The 17,271-nt window shown below is 32.2% G+C and overlaps 1 protein-coding gene across 3 annotated transcripts in view; it reads right to left on the bottom strand.

Annotated features, from left to right (window-relative positions):
• Nucleotides 1-17,271, bottom strand: part of LOC126742300 (slit homolog 1 protein) — a 651,615-nt gene that overhangs the window by 331,266 nt on the left and 303,078 nt on the right. The window contains exon 1 of one of the 3 annotated variants that reach the window (XM_050448938.1): nt 1,450-1,648. The exons of the other annotated variants lie outside the window; for them this stretch is intronic. The gene's annotated coding sequence lies outside the window, so the exon portion shown is untranslated. Of the gene's footprint in view, nt 1-1,449; nt 1,649-17,271 lie in introns of those variants that run through there. 3 annotated transcript variants of the gene reach the window in all.

Here is a 17,271-nt window from a genome sequence, read left to right as displayed (position 1 = left end):
AGAAAAGATTAGCGAGTGCTAATCGCGCATAGAAAGATATTTTCTTTCTATGTTTTTTCTTGTCTATTTCTATGTTTATCGAGTTAGAGAGTACCGCTGCTGGTATATGTTTTTAATCATTAAAGCCATTTAAAATTGAGTCATTTGAGTCATGTTCAAAAAAAAAAACATCTTAAAATAAAAAGCATTAACTTTTGATTAATGTTAAAGGAAGAGTTTGAAAAAGTTTAATTAATGTTACAATAAAAACAGCGAGTCTTTTAATGTTAGTAAATAATATTTAACTAAGTAAAATGTACTATACTTTTAAAATTTGAGAAAAAATTATAATCATAGTATGTTAAAAAAAACAATAAAAAATAAAATTTTAATTAATTGGCTAAAATAGATTATTACAGGATGTCCTCCGAGAAGTGCATGAACAAATTATAGGAATACTATGACTAGAAAAATATTTAAAATTTCGCAACATAGCAGAGTTATTGGGGACAACTACAATATTTTGATATATATTTTTAGCATTATGAGTTGATCCGAAAGTAAAACTTATTTCTCTTAAATTATCATTTAAATAAAAAACTTTCCTTGATTTAAATCAAATACCCGTTTAATAGTAATTGCCTATTATTTATAGGGTTACTACAAAAGATACATATACTAAATTAAAAAAAGATAACTAAAACTATCAAATAGACCAGCGTTATTTCATTTACAAAATAAATAATAAAATAATAAAATGTGAATCTGTATCTCAGTGTTAAATCAATATTAACGATGAATCGGATATTATATTATGTAAATATTGATTATTAGAATGTCCCTCTATAACATGTTTTAGTTTAAACCATGAATTATTAGATGTGCCTGTACATTAGAAAACACATTAACCTCTCCTCTGAGTTATGGTTCACTGTAGTCTTAACAGATGGAGATATAAAAAAAATTATAGACATATTAGTCAACTTTACATAAAATACACAATTTAAGATGATCTTTTAATTAGCCTTTAAAATTATTCTACCCCAAAATATCATTTTTCCTAAAAAGATACCCATTTATTAAATTTACTCTATAAAAAAATTAGGGGCGGTAAAAACCTCGTTTTATGAAATATTTTCTATAAAAATAAAATATTAGCGCAAATGCGATATTGCTTAATAAGCAACTAACGCTCATATAATTTATAAACCAAAACTGTAATGTTCTAGAAACTTTTAATTTATTTAATCAAATTAAAATTGCCTTATTTAAAATGCAAAACTCTGAAAGCTCACTATGCGGAAAGTTATATATGCATCTCGTTACCAGACAACGCCCTACTGTTATTATTTTTGCAAGGGCTTTCGGAACTATTTTTTAAAAACCTAATTTGCTTATTAAACATTCAAACGTTAAAATGTTTATCATTACATTATAAGCATAAAAATAAATACCTAGAATAAAATTTACCTTTTATACCTATTGATTTACTTACAAAAATTAAAAAAACAAAAAAATCTCTAATTATTTAACAAATCCACTTGATTTAATATCACTCACAATAGTTTGTATGTATCACAGTAAAACCCACGAAAAAAAATCTTTCAGCTTAAGATAAGCCACAAAGGAACCGAATATACATATCTATTAGACGTATCGCTTACGGGCAATATATATTTAAATAGGCGACTTCCTGCCAATATTAAGAATCAAGATTTAGATTGGTACTGTGAGAGACGACGGTGTTAGTATCACTTGCTCAGGATGTCATATAAATTTGGAGCCGGTCTATTTTAATTTAAATCCTAGAAAAATTGTCGAGACATATGGTTCTCGCTAATAAATGAATTAAATGAAATTCGGCGTTAATTAGGTAACACAAAAATTTTAAATATCCTGATAATATCCTAATTTTAAACATAATTTTTTCGTTAACAAAATATTTAAAAAATTTTTACTCACATTATATCTCTCTATTATATTACTTATGGGTTTTGTCCTAAAATAGATATGCAAAATCACACGTTTGCAAAATTTAGTATTTGGGCTAGACTTCATAGCTCGTTAATCAAACATAAATTTAAAGTACTGTGAAAAAAATTTAAGCTGACTAATTGAAATAAAAAGGACTTAATTGATACTATACTGTTGTGTATTGATTTAATTTAAATTATAAACGTCTGTGGATTTGATGATAATATGGAAAAAAAAATGTGTACAAGAAAAACAAATAAAGGAGGAATTGAATTGAATTGACGAAACAGTGGGCTGCCAAGGCAGTTGTGCATATAGGTCTCCTGATGGATCCGTCATACCCCACCGGGGGTTACTAGAGCCTAACGGCCTTAGAGAAACCGATAATGCTCTCTGGTCTGAAGGACTTAAAGTCGCTCGGTACACTGAACCTATTACCCAACTGTTACCCAAGTATTTGAACCTGGCGCGCGTGAGTGCTGGGCACTCCCCGACTACATGGTCAACGGTTTCATCCTCCTCACAGCACCATCGGCATTCCGGGTTGTCCGCAATACCGATAGTATGGAAATGGCTTCTTAAGTGCCAGTGACCGGTTAAAAGACCTGTCACTAGCCGAATGTCGCGTCTTTTAGGCGTAATAGATTTTTGGTGAGACAGGCAGAGGGCCCACCTATGTGCGCTTTGGCCTGTCTCATACCAGGGGACTCAGTCCATCTTCGGGGGGTCCACTTGTCAAGCAGACCCTTCATTAACGCGATCGCAACGCATTTGGCGATACCAACTATGGAATTCGGCTCCATCGGCACATTCGCGGGTCCCAGTCTGGCGAAAGAGTCTGCTTCCTCATTACCTGCATGGCCTGCGTGGCCAGATATCCAGACGAGCTGGACCCTGCATCCAACCTGTACCAGTTTTTTCAGGACTTTTATGCACTCTAGTACAAGCTTGGAGCTTACCTTTGCGGCCGTGATAGCCTTAATGGCAGCTCTGCTGTCCGAGCATATTGCTACAACTGTATTGCGGTGTCCGCTGCTTAGGATTTTCTGTCCGCATTTTAATACAGCGAATAATTCGGCCTGAAAGACAGTGGCGTGCTCTCCCAGCGAGTATGCCCTACTGGTATGTGGGATCCCACCAATAAGCCCTGATCCAGCTCTGTTATTCATTCTGAAGCCATCTGTGTACCAGATGGTTCCCCTATTTAGCAATGCAGGTCTGTTGGAATGCTGCCACTCCTCTCTGCCTGCAATGTGCGTCACAAATCCTTCACAGTCCACAGTCACTGGAGCCATGCAGTAACTGCCCATCAGGAGGTGACATTCCTGTATGGCCCGTGACCAAATTTTTGCGTGACCGGTCTCGCCAGCACGTAGTTCGCCGAGGACGTATAGCCTGTACGCAGTCCTCATTGCCTCGAATTGCACAACGAGGTCTAGAGGCGGAAGGCTCAGCAGAGTCTCAAGCGCTCTAGTTGGCGCCGTCTGCATGGAACCCGTTATGCTGAGACATGCAAGACGTTGGACTCTGTCCAGTTGAGCACGAATTTTCGCTTTCTCCGTACGTGGCCACCAAACGATAGCCCCGTATGTGAGAAGAGGTCTCACAATGCGCGAGTAGATCCAGTGGAGGATCTTAGGAGACAGACCCCAGGTATTGCCAAAAGCCCGCCTGCAGGCCCATAGCACGCGGGTGGCCTTCTTTATTCTGGTGTCTGCATGATCGTGCCAGAAGAGTTTGGGATCCAACTTAATTCTCAGAAATCGAACTGTTCTGGAGTAATGCAGCTGCACGCCACCTAGAGATATAACAGGGGGCGTGCCAAAGTTACGTCTCCTCGTGAATAGTAGGAGCTCTGCTTTTTTGGGGTTAATCCTGAGACCCCCGAGAGGCACCATATGTCCACCATACGCGGGGCTCTCATCATAGGGCCCTGCATTGAGACGGCGTCTTTCCCTGGGCAAAGGATTACCAGATCATCAGCGTAGGCCTGTGTGTATAGGCCAGCCTTGTTTAAAAGATTTATCAGGCTGTCGACCACAAGGCACCACAAGGTAGGGGACAATACTCCTCCCTGCGGGCAGCCCCTAGCCGCCAACGTTTCGACAATCTCGTTGTTGAGCTGGGCAGATACATGACGTTTCGAGAGCATGACCTCTATCCAGCTAACCAAACAGGGTTCTGAGCCGCGGCTCTCGAGTGCTTGGCAGATTAATGCAAAAGGGGTATTGTGGAACGCCCCTTCAATGTCTAGAAACGCACCCAGACAGGCCTTGCCACTACCCAGAGCACCCTCCACCTTCCTAACGAGGTGGTGTAGGGCCAGTTCCGTGGATTTGCCCGCCTGATAGGCGTATGTATATATATATTGCAGTAATTTGTTGACCAGGATGCTTTCCTTAAGATATCGACCAATCAGCCTCTCCATCGCCTTCAGCATAAAGCTGGTAAGGCTGATAGGTCGGTACGATTTGGGATCTGTAAAATCGCTTTTTCCGGGTTTCGGAATGAAGACGACTTTCACTTGATGCCATAACTTTGGGACGTAGCCCTGAGCAAGGGACGACCTGAATAGTCTGACTATGTATGGGGTTAGTACTTCTATCCCGTTTTGCAAAAGGCATGGATATAATTTATCCGTGCCCGGAGATTTGAAGGGGGGAATGTCTTGATTGCCCAGCTCACCCTCTCGTAGGTAATTATTCTTCTAGCAGTCTCGAACTCTAAGCGAATCGGAATGAACGAGGAGAAGGAGAAGCCAAAAGGATAGAATTGAGGACGGGGATGAACACCTAATAGAGATGACTCATTTGATGATTTTCTCAAAGGGAAACCGACTATCACTAAGTACCTTAATACAGTGGCGTGGGTTCAATTGGGGATCAATAAAATATAAGGTCTATCTGTTTTATCCTCGATAGATAAGAAGATCCCGATGATTATCAAACGGAAAATAGCGCAAGCACTATATCCACAAACTTGAAATAAAATATCGCAAGAAACACATACACAGGAAATTTCTAAATATAATACAAAATGTTAATATATCTAACGATTTTAATGAAAATTAAAGAATTAATTTAATAACAAAATAAATATAAGCCCATACTTTGACCAAATCCGCTATTAAATCCAGAGTTTTAGTATAAGAGCATGTTAAGGCTCATAGATTTGCCAATCAATCAAAAGTCCCTTGTTTAGGCCTGAAAAGTTAATTCTTACAAGAATCAAAATAAGCACACACAAAAATAACTTAGTTCTAAAATGAATTTAGGTGGATCTATATTTAAACAAAGGTCAATAACTAAGCTTCTTAATTTAAAAACAGAAGCCGTGTTACCTTTTTTAAATGTTGTATCACGGTAAAATTTCATATTTTGCTTTTGGGGATAAAAGTCCTCATAAGTACTTTTGCAATAGACCCATTTACTCTACATTTCTAATTTTAATTCTGTTAAAATTTATAAATGAGGTTGATAAAATGTGTTTACCAGGTTAGTATTGAATCTCTATAATACACTACACTACAGCTGCCAAAGTTAAATAAGAATTAAGACGGAGGACTTGGATCTGTTTAAAAGTAGAACAATATGTTGATGTGGTGGAAGTTATTGGACACCTAAGATGTAAGAAGATTTTTAAGACTTCTTGTGCAGTAGACAAAAAACATAAAAAAAGCGTAAAAATCGAAGAATACCAGATTGAGGCATTTTCAATACATTAAGTGAGTATAAGCACTAAAAGCTGCATTTTAAGCGTATACTTGAATAAATTTTTTATGGGCAGGAGGAAGAAGATCTACCATATGCAAGTTATGAGGTGCGCAACCCCTTAGGTTCCATATTCCCCAACCTCTAAATCTTTACTGGTACTATCCTATTTTAATCAAAATCAATGACACTGATATAATTATAAATAAATGTCTCGACTCTATTTACAAGTGTTCTCACAATAATGGATTAAAACCTAATTTAGTCAAATCACCTGTGATGTTTTTTGGCTCAGACAAAATATGCAATTTTATAGTTAAAGTTTTAAGTTATTTTTGATCATAATTTAATATTTAAAACTCATGTAAGCAAAGTTGCGCAAAGGTCAATTATTTCACGTAAAAATGACTATAAAAATAAAGGTATATTAAATATTATCCTTAAAAAACAACATTATTTTTTACTCACTATATGCAAATATTGGGTTTGCTTTCTGCTTAGATATCCAGCCTAAAGCTAGGCTACAGAGAATACAAATGCAGATCATATAAGTCACAAGTTGAGCTTATTAAACTGGTTGAATATGCAAGATAGGCTTAAGCTTCATTTGGCAATTTTTTTGCATAAGTTGTTCGAGACAAGGAAGCCCAAGTACTTATGAAAATATGAAAAGCTCACATTTCGCTCCAGTACTCATAACCGCCAGACACTCCACAATAATCTACTTGATATACCTTACCATGAACTACTCTTTTTCAGCGTTCTTTCTCATATGTTATCCCCAAATTATTGAGTGAGATGCAAAAAGTTTTTGTCAACTTATCCTGTAACTTATTTATATTTTAACTAAAATATAATTACAATTAAAATTAAAACACTAAACATATATTTTCTTAGTTTGGTAATGGTAAGGTTCAGGGATTTATTTTAAATATTTGAAAACCTAATTATAGATGAATTGTATTAAATTTTCTTTTGAATGCTCGGTTCAGCTATGCGCCGAGTGAAAAATAAAGACTCATATATTTATTTATTTATGATACTTCAAATTAAAGGTTCTTTTAAATAATATTTATCGGCACAATATTTTTTTTTAATTTAAAATAGGATCTATAATATATGTATATTAGAAAAAAAATTGCTAAATTATATTCTATTCAATAGGATGCGCAAAATGCATTCTATGTGCCGCCTAAATGAAAAGAACAATCTATTTTGAAACTTATTTTCTACAATTTAACTTTATTTTTGAATAGTTGTACATTGTTATAATTCGTTATCGAAAGTCATCAAGTCAATGAGGTAGTATATAGTATTTAATAATAAAAATGTTTCGTTTATTAATATAGCGTTTTTAACTTAAACTAAACTTTTTGTCGACCTTGTATCAAACTAAAAAAACTCCCTAAATGAATACTACTTCAAAAGACCTTTAATTTGAGGTGTTACAAGAAGAGTGGTGGCTCTTTAACTTTAGAGATTAGGGTGCATGGAGCCCAAACCTTTACTCCATGATCTAAATCTGCTAGTTCCTCTTCCCGCTACTTATTCTTAGTTTTTCTATTTTCTTTGTTTTAAAAGATATCCACATTAAAAGTTTTAAAATTTATATCATGTATAAAAATATCATTCATATTTAGAATATTATAAATCCGTATTATATAGTATTAAAGTCAGACTTACCATTGTAATTGGCCTTTTCGCGGAAACATAAAACTGGATATTAAACAAAGTACCTTTAAAAAGTTGAAATTTAATCATAGCACTTATAATGCCGCTTATGGTATTTACTAACTAAAATACCTAATAAGGTGACTTTTGCAGCAAAAAGTACTAAGAGTATAACATTCATTCAAGACTCATAGAGATCAAAAATTATGTCAAGATCGCATCAATAAGCCAGTTTTAGTGGCTGTATAGAAGGATAAATTCGGAGTTAGTGGCTAATTTGCAAGTATACCCAAACAAGCCTTCATTTATATGAATGATATAACTGTTATAAAATTTTTAGTACATGATTATCATCAAAACCTTAAGAAATATATTTAACACATGTCAAACCAATGCAATTTTTTTTTAGAAATATAACTGTTAGCCTTTTTTTTTAAATAACTGCTGTCAAAATAAGGAAAAACTCATAAAGCGATTTACAAATTTTCCAAGCTATCATAGACAAATTATTAAAATTTTCGTAGAATTAAGAAAATTTCTAACAAAATTAACAAATAATTTTTTATTTTTAAATTCAGAATTCTTAAAATATTTAAATTTTGAAAAGTCCTTTATTCTTACGACCGTCGCAATAAAAGAAGCCTGTTGGCCAATTTTACCTAAACATTCAAAAGGACTAAACTTTTATAAGCATATGCTTTAAAAAGTTTTACCAAAGGTGAAGCTAATAAATTAAGACTACTGCGTATGAATTAGACTTGCAAGATTGTGATTTCGAAATATATAAAGAGGGAAGAAAATGTGGCAGCTGATACACTGCCGAGAATTACAATCGATAATCTCAAACCTATGTCAGACAATCACAAAATATTAGTAATTACTATTTTAGTATTCAAAAAACAACAACTAATCTTATATGTTAACTTTGTACCATACAATAATATTACAGATATAATAACAAGTATTGAAAATTCCAAAATTAGACTAATACCTAATAGTTATAATTTAAATTCCTTTATTAAAATTTATTTGTGACCCAAATATTCTTGTGAAAAAATATAGAAAAAAGAAAGCCAGCACTGAAAATATATCGTAGCAGTAATGACAATTTTTCTTTAGGAAAAATATTGCCTTGATTGCAAATTGTGGCTTATGAAGAAGATTTAGAAATATTAAAAACAAATAATGAAATATTTAGCCACAGTTCGTTAGCCAATTTTCGATTAGTTAAACACTGTGAATATTTGTGATCCCAAAAAAAATATACAGTGCTTTCATTTCAAAACGATCCACCCTTAATAACTTTCTTAAAAAAAAAAAAAAAAAAAAAAAAAAAAAAAAAAAAAAACACGTCAAATTAGATATACAGGGGGACGTTTAATTATGCATTTACTGAAGTTCTGCCAATCACCTCCGAACCTCCAGCTAACCTCACTTTAATATGTCAAATGAACGCCCATCGTGTGATCATAGTAAGGAGCGTAAAATTGTCTATTCAACGGTACCAAAAAAAATGAAATCGGTAAATGTGTAAGCAAATAGTTAGCGAAAATGTCAAGAAATAATGAATATTTTATTTACGCCAAACTTTGGTATGTCAAATGGCTACCCCATGGTGTGATACATTATTTTAAAGGATATTCATTATGCTATCAATGGTTGTAAAAAAAAATTAAATTGATTGACCAGGAAGCAATTAAAGTGTAAATCGGTAGGGTAGAAAAACAAATATAATTAGTTTAACAAATGTATTTTATTAAATGTTCAAAATACGCGCCGTTATTAGCAAGACAATAAAAAAGCCTATTTTCAAACTCCTTACGAACATTGGCAAGGGTCTGCCCGCTAATTTCTCTGCATTCTTGAAATATTCTATTTTTTAAATTCTCAATACTCTCAGGTGGGGTTTTATAAACTTTGCTTTTTAAGTAGCCCCAAAGAAAAAGTCTAGTGGGGTTAGGTCCCGAGACCGCGCAGACTATTCGATTGCACCACGTCTGCCAATCCACTTTTCTCGAAAATTTTCATCAAGCCACTCTCGAACTACCAAAGTATAGTGCGCGGGAGCTCCATCCTGCTGAAAATGTATATTATTTTCATTCAATAATATAGCACGATGTTGATCTACTTGATTTTCCATAGATTGGATGATGGAAGGGTATATTGCCTTTTCTAACAGGTTTAAATAAATTTCGCCAGTCAAATTTTCTTGCAAAAAAAATGGCCCGATTATTTCATTCCCATAAATTCCTGCCCAAACATTAATTTTTTGGGGATATTGGGTATGGCCTTCCCGAAAAACATGCGGATTTTCATTATCCCAGTATCTATAGTTATGTCTGTTCACCAGGCCATTTAAAAAAAAGGTCGATTCGTCACTGAAGCAGATGTTCTTCAATAAATGGGGATCGTCGTCAATTCGCTGGCACATCACTTCACAAAATTGAATTCTCCCATCAAATTTTCTCTGAGTTCATGAAGAATATGAATTTTATATGGAAAGAACTTATTTTTTTTTTTAAACTTTATGAACGGAACCAGTGGAAATATTTTTTAGTTTTGCGGCCTTTGGTATAGACAAAGTTGGATCCATAGCAAATTGTCCTAGTACTTCAACTTGGCATGCTTCATCGACAACTCTATTTTCATATTTTTTCTTATTGCAAATCGATCCCGTCTCTCAAATTTTCGTATCAATTCTAATACGTATTTATGGCTCACGATTTTATCTTGATACCTTTCATTAAATGCTCTCGCGGTTCTGCGAGCACACCGATCTTAAGCTCCAGAAAGGAAAATTATTTCTATTCTTTCGGCTAGCGTATACACCATTTTATTAACTCACTTTTTTAACTAAAATTGAAAAATTGCACGCGTCAAACTGACAGTTTTAACAATAATAAATCGCCTGCTTTTTAAACGCCTTAAAAATGTAAGGTATTGCAGTGTTTTTTTGTACCTATTAGGTAGAAATCTTGAGTTTAGTTGTGGGATGGGATCGAAGGAATAAAAACAAACGTCACTTTATGTACTGGCCAACGTTTCGCAATAATTTTATTGCTTTATCAGGGCCCTAAGGTAACAAAAAAGACACAATAAAAAAGGATTATTATATATAAACAAAATTTAACTTTTTGGGGTTATGTTGATACCACCAAAAAAAGAAAAAAACAGAAAAACAAAAAAAAAAAAACAACAAAATCTTAGATTTAAATTAAAAAAATACACAACAAAAAAAAAATGATAAAATTGCTTACATAACAGTGTGATTTTGCTTGTCATAAAAAAAAAATCATGTTTACAGGACACACAGGTAACATAGAATATATAAAATATTTTTTTTTTTTTTTAACAAAAACGGTTTAAAATGATGGGTTGTATCACAGACAGTTGCTTTAAAATTGATTCTACGGTGTACAATAATAATTTAGCATCTAGCCAGAAAAACCGGGTATGCGAGAACACAATAGACGCATTCTTTTTAGTGATAAGAACCAAAACAGTCCCAAAAGTTTACATTTTGATTTGATCTATTAGATTAAAATAAGAAGAACTTAGATTGTCTATATCCGTTCTTTTATTTACCGCATTATTATGTTTTTTTATGTTTATCATTTCGGCTAGAAGTCTCTTTTTAAAAAGCTGCTGTTGGCCCATAATTGTAGTCTTGCCAAAATTAAAATTGTGTCCTGTATTCATTTTGTGCTCAGCTAAAGCAGTAGGGTTTTTTTTAAGGGCTAAATTCCTACAATCATACTCATGTTCGTATAGGCGCTGCCTCAAATATCTACCCGTCTGACCAATGTAACACACATCACACCCAGAGCAAGGTATTTTATAAATAATGTTAAAATGTAAATCAAAGGCGTCTTTAGTTTTAAGCTTCGTAAAGAAATGTTTTCTTACCGAGTTTTCACTTCTTTCTGAGATTTTAATAACATCAGATTTTGATTGTATGGTCTTTTTAATTTTATGAGAAAGTGTGTTAATGTAAGGAATCTTGAAATAAGCCAATTGATTATTTTCATTGTTTCATATTTTCATTGCTCGGTGTCCTTAATTATTTTTTTAATAATTGATAGGGGGTAGTTGTTTTTCTTTAAAATTGTCTGAACATAATGAAGGTTTTTTTTATGATATTCTGGACTAGAAAGTCTCAAGCACCGATGTTTTAGGTTTTTTATTACATTTATTTTGTGTGTCATAGGATGTTCTGAAAAATAATTTAAAATGCGTTCTGAAAAAGTTGGTTTTTGATACCAATCTGTTTTTATGGTACCATCTGTGGATCTTATGACTTTAACATCCAAAAATGGAAGACTACAGTTAATTTCTTGTTCGATAGTGAATTGCAAACGTGTACGGAAACTATTGAAGACTGATAGAATTTCGTTTTCTTTTTTATTTGGAATTGCCGTGATTATGTCATCAACGTACCTACAGAAAAAAGGTACATTAAAAGATAGTTCAGAAATACACTGATCTTGTGCCATTACAATGTCTGAGCATATTGGGGACATGCAGTTTCCCATTCCTAGGCCAAAAATTTGGGTATAGAAATTTTCACTATTTTTCACCAATTTCTATTAGGTAGGTTTCGCAAAAAATATAAGTGAAATAAATACACATACAAAGTTATAAGACTTCAAAGATTTTTGCAAAAAATTTGAAGACACTCTTTTTTCTCGCAAATAACGGTACTTATTCTTTACTTAAAAAAATAAATAATTTGCTTGAACTAAATGTACTGTTTGTTACCACACATTTTAACTTCTAAATTGCTTGTATTTTTTTTTTGATGATCTATTGTAAAAAATGTAAGAATTTTAAAATGATGTAGGTACCACACTAAAAGTATTCATTTAAAATACCAAAGTTTGGCGTAAATAAAATATTCATTATTTCTAGACATTTTCGCTAACTATTTGCTTACACATTTATCGATTTCATTTTTTTTGGTACCGTTGAATAGAAAATTTTACGCTGCTTACTATGATGTATCACACGATGGAGGTTCCCATTTGACATATTAAAGTGAGGTTAGCTGGAGGTGACTGACAGAACTTCAGTAAATGCATAATTAAACGTCCCTCTGTATATCTAATTTGACGTGTTTTTTTTTTTTTTTTAAGAAAGTTATTAAGGGTAGATCGTTTTAAAATGAAAGCACTGTATATGCTGGTCATGAGAAATATAAACTTATTAAAGAATTTCATGATGACCTCTTTTTAAAGGTCATTGCAGTTAAGAAGAATCTTGAAATAACTAAGGCTAAAATATCTCTAAAAAACATGTCACTTGGTGTCTTAAGTTACCGGAAATGCTAAATAAATAAAGCAAACTTACCCATATAGAACTTATGGTCATAACTAACTAGAGCATAGCAAACTTTTAATAAAGTATGCATAGAATTATAAAGGATGTATACATTTTGGAACATTTGCTAAAATTGAAAAAAAAACAGTATCTATCTGGTAGTTATTTAGTGCAAATACCACCAATTTCAAATAAGAATATGGGAAAAACTTTCTAGTTTACTATCAGCCATTTATTTTTAGCATCCTATTAACATCGAAGGATTGGTAGCTGTGGGAGAGAAAATAGAGTTCTTAGCGAATACGTAAGATTATATATTTATGGCACATGGGTAGATTAGAAGAATAATGCCATAAAATTTTTATATTGCTTGTGGTGTCACAAGAGTTTTTCATAACTAAAGCCCTTGAAACCAGTTTTCAGAAAAAAAATCCTGAAATTTTGGACGAACTAACAACTAAATCCGATATGGTTCATAATGTTGACTCTTTTAACTTAAAAGTTCGCAAAAAACTTAAATTTTCCTTACAGTGAGCTAGAGATTTCCGATAAGATCAAAAAAGAAAAGAAAAACTGAGTATGACAAAACATATTATAAAATCCTGTTTCGCAACTATAGGTGTCTTGATTATGATTAATATTGAAAACGGAACAGAACCTGATACTTGGTTCAAATGTCCTTGTGTAGTGATAAGTACACATAATGTAACTCGAAAAACTCATCCATTATCCCAAAGATGCTGGTCATACACTTTTATAAAAGGTAAAAACACAAAATCTACAGCATCACAAATACATTTAATAAAATGACAAAGGTTACATGTTTCGCTTGACTAGAGCATCATCAGACCTAAATAATAATTAAAATGATGTAACCCGAAAAAAGGAAAATTTAACAAAAACTTACCATAACATACACAAAACACCTAACATATAAATAAACAAAGCTTACAATAAAGGGGCACTATCTATGTACAAAGAACTTAACTAAACAATCAAATCACCTTATACATTTCAGAAATCTAACCTAAAGAATATCATTTGAGAGTCTAGAAATATTTAAGGTTATTAAAAACTAGGTGGCCATCAAATTCAAACCTTTCATTAACACAGGACAGATCTGGGCTTTTAAAAGCTTTACTAATTTCCATTGTCTCCAACAAGTCTAGTTTTTTACTTTTGTTGCACTGATGAAGTATTTTTATACTTTGGCTCTCAGGAAAATTATGTTTGGAGTCTAGGAGGTGATTAGCAAAAGCCGATCTGGTGACTGTCATATCGGTATTTTTAAATTTATTATATTGGGCCTTGTGTTTACTAATTCTAGTAGAAATCTTCCTACCAGACTGGCCGACGTACACTGCAGGGCACTCTTTACACCTAATCTCATAGACTCCCGGAGATGATAGTGGGGGTAGTTTATCTTTAGTTTTAAGTAGATGTCTTTTTAATGTATTATTGGTTTTAAAAGCTGGGGTTATGCCAAAGGGAGAAAAAAAGCGGGATAGTTGTGACGAAATTGGTCTAAAATAAGTAAACGACCTAAAAGTTTTGATATAGTTTGTTTGTTGTCTGATAAAATTAAATGATAATTTATACTTGTTCACATACTGAAAATACATTTTATATATAGGTTTTAGAGAGAAAAAGTTCCTAACTGCTAATTGTTTAATGGTAAGGAATTCTTTTTTAAAAGCTTCACGAGAAAGTGGGATGTTAAAAAGTCTGTAAAACAAAGAATGGAAAGCAGCAAATTTATGTGAGAACGTTGATGTTGAATTATATTGTATAATATTATCTTGTTTACGAAATATTTCAAAGGATATCTTATTTCTTTCCCTCTTAAGTAATAAATCTAAGAATGGTAAGATGTTGTTCTGTTACCGTTCGATGGTGAACTCAATTTTAGAGTGAAGAGAGTTGACATAATTATGGAAATTTGTAACCTCTACCTTATTTTCATTCCAAATCATACATATATCATCCACATACCGTTTATAAAAGATAATGTTATTTTTAAAATTACTGCTCATCATTATATTAATAACCTTAAATAGTTCTAGACTCTCAAATGATGGTTAGATTTCTGAAATGTAAAAGGTGATGTAAAGTTCTTTGTACGTAGATAGTGCCACTTTATTGTAAGCTTTGTTTATTTATATGTTAGGTGTTTTGTGTATGTTATGGTAAGTTTTTATTGAATTTTCCTTTTTTCGGGTTACATGTTTTTACCTTTTATAAAACACATAGTGTAAATTGAACAGTGAAGAAATACTGCCGAAAGTAATGAAGAAAAGGGAAAAAAAAATTTGATTATAACTCGTTTTTAAAAATAAAAAATTCAACAATTATTATTACTTAATAATTTTTAATTCTATATGAAATATTTTTTATGCCTTCAAACCTACTATAAACCTGACATCATAGCTTATATTTAAAAAAAATAGTTATAACTTTAAAATGCTTCGTAATCATTTTATTTAAAGGCGAAGGAACACGCAATACATTTAAGTAGGTTAAAAACTATAATTAATGTAATTTAATAATAATTTTTATAAGTACTTGCTATACTATATAAATATTTTACCGTATTTATTTTATATATCAGAAATTTTAGATATTACTTTACTTCCCAAATTTGTAGCGTTATAGCTTTTCGAAAATTAAGACAAGGTTTATGTTTGAATGGATATGTATACCAAATCTGATCTACATATTATTATTGCATAATAACTCAAACTAGATAGGTCAAGTGCAACAATAACAATCAATTGTTAAACTTATATCTATCAGGTTTATTAAATATAATAAAATCAGTCTATAGTCTATAACTAAACTTCGAAATATTTTATTTCACCACTCACTTACTTTACACTGCTCCTAAAATATTTACTCGCATTTATTTACGAGTGAGTTTATTTATGAAAACTTTTTACATTACCGAACATCATTTTATTAAACCTTCACAAAATCTATACACGTTTTTTCGTTGGTTTAAACGGTATCTCTACCTTAGTGAGTACCTCACCCTGTAGTTTTTATTAAAGAATTTAACCAGATGTAAATAACACTTTATTAAAAAATCCATAAGGTAAAGTAAAGCACTTTTTAGAGCTTATCTTTAAAGCCCCAGTATAAAACTTCAGCTTTGTATAATTAAAGCATAAAACTAAGATTCATAAGCAGCAAAAAGCAAAAAATAAATACCCATTTAATTACTCTGCTTATGGCCGATAAATCCTGGAAGTGCCTTTTAATTAATCATAATTCACCAGCATATTAAAAACCACACGATCCAAATTTAATAAAGCACAAACCTAAGCACGTAATTATACCCACATATAAGACTACCCAAGTATTTCAATAGCAATATAAGTTGTCGGACTACACGAAGTAACAGCGGAACTTTTAAATTGGAAGAAGCGCCTAGGAAATTGTGTTTTGTCCTGAAATTTGTCTTAGTTGTGACAAGTTGGGTTTCGAATTGCCTTGGAAAGGTCAATTTACCCTTTACGATAAGGCAACAAAGGGAAAACGCCGTAGGTTACCTTGTTATTAAACGGTCTAGAGTTCAAGTAAAATTGATTTTAACAGTAATAAAATATTCATTTAAACGCTGTAAAGATTTATAATGCTCTTTTACTTAATCAACATGTAATGTTTTAAGCTTTTCTAATATGTTTATATTTTATTAATTTTTCGTTTAAAATAAGTGCGCTTGTGCTTCTGTAAAATATTAAAGAATGTTCTTTATTTAATAATGACTTTCTTTTAACAGATTTTTAATATTTGAGGGCAACTTTCGAATTTCCTTAGGAACATAGCCACTGATTTGAACTTACTCTGTGTTAATTATGTAATGTTTCATGCTACGTGCTGCGCTGCTTAGATACTCAAAACTGACTTTATATAACCGGTAATAACCTATAGTCTATAAATCTAGATTTAAGGATTTAAGGAAAGCTATAAGATAAAACATAAAAAAACACAAGAAACAGCTAAATTAGTAGTATCGTAGCATATTTTGATATAGATATTTTTTTTATATAAAGGCTCGATATTATTAGTAGCAACAAAGCATCCATTTAAACAAATTCTAAAAATTATTTATGAGTTTTTCATCAGTATATATTTTGGGATAGAAATGAGCTCAATTGGCGTTTAAGGAGGTACGCTAGCTTAGAAGAATTTTAAAGTGTTTTTAGATGAAAAATAAAACTGACGTTGAGCCAATGCAAGTGGGGTAAACCTACAAAAACTTTGGCTTAAAAAATTAACATCGCGAAGGGAAGAAAAAATTAACCTAAAACCTCTTTAAGGCTCTCATATATAAATTGTCATTTTAAAGTCCAAGATTATGGTAGCTCCGCTTGCTCTCGTCGTTGAGTGGCCGCTGCTGGCTTACTATGGCTATTATTAAATTGTTTTATGAAGACAATTTGACAGAATAATGTAGGGATTTGTTTTAAACTACATTGAAAAATTAACCGATTCTTTGCAAAAAAATAATTTTAAACGTTGTTGCAAATTTTGAGACATTCTTTTGTTTTCTTAATAATTATCATATTATTTTTTTTTTATGGTAACCACAAGCACAAGAGGAAAGTCCTATGTCACTCTT

This window comes from Anthonomus grandis, chromosome 11 (genome assembly GCF_022605725.1).
Source record: "Anthonomus grandis grandis chromosome 11, icAntGran1.3, whole genome shotgun sequence".
Classification (NCBI taxonomy): Eukaryota; Metazoa; Arthropoda; class Insecta; order Coleoptera; family Curculionidae; genus Anthonomus; species Anthonomus grandis.
The sequence above is the reverse complement of the archived record's forward strand: the minus strand, read 5'-3'. Positions and strand labels throughout refer to the sequence as shown.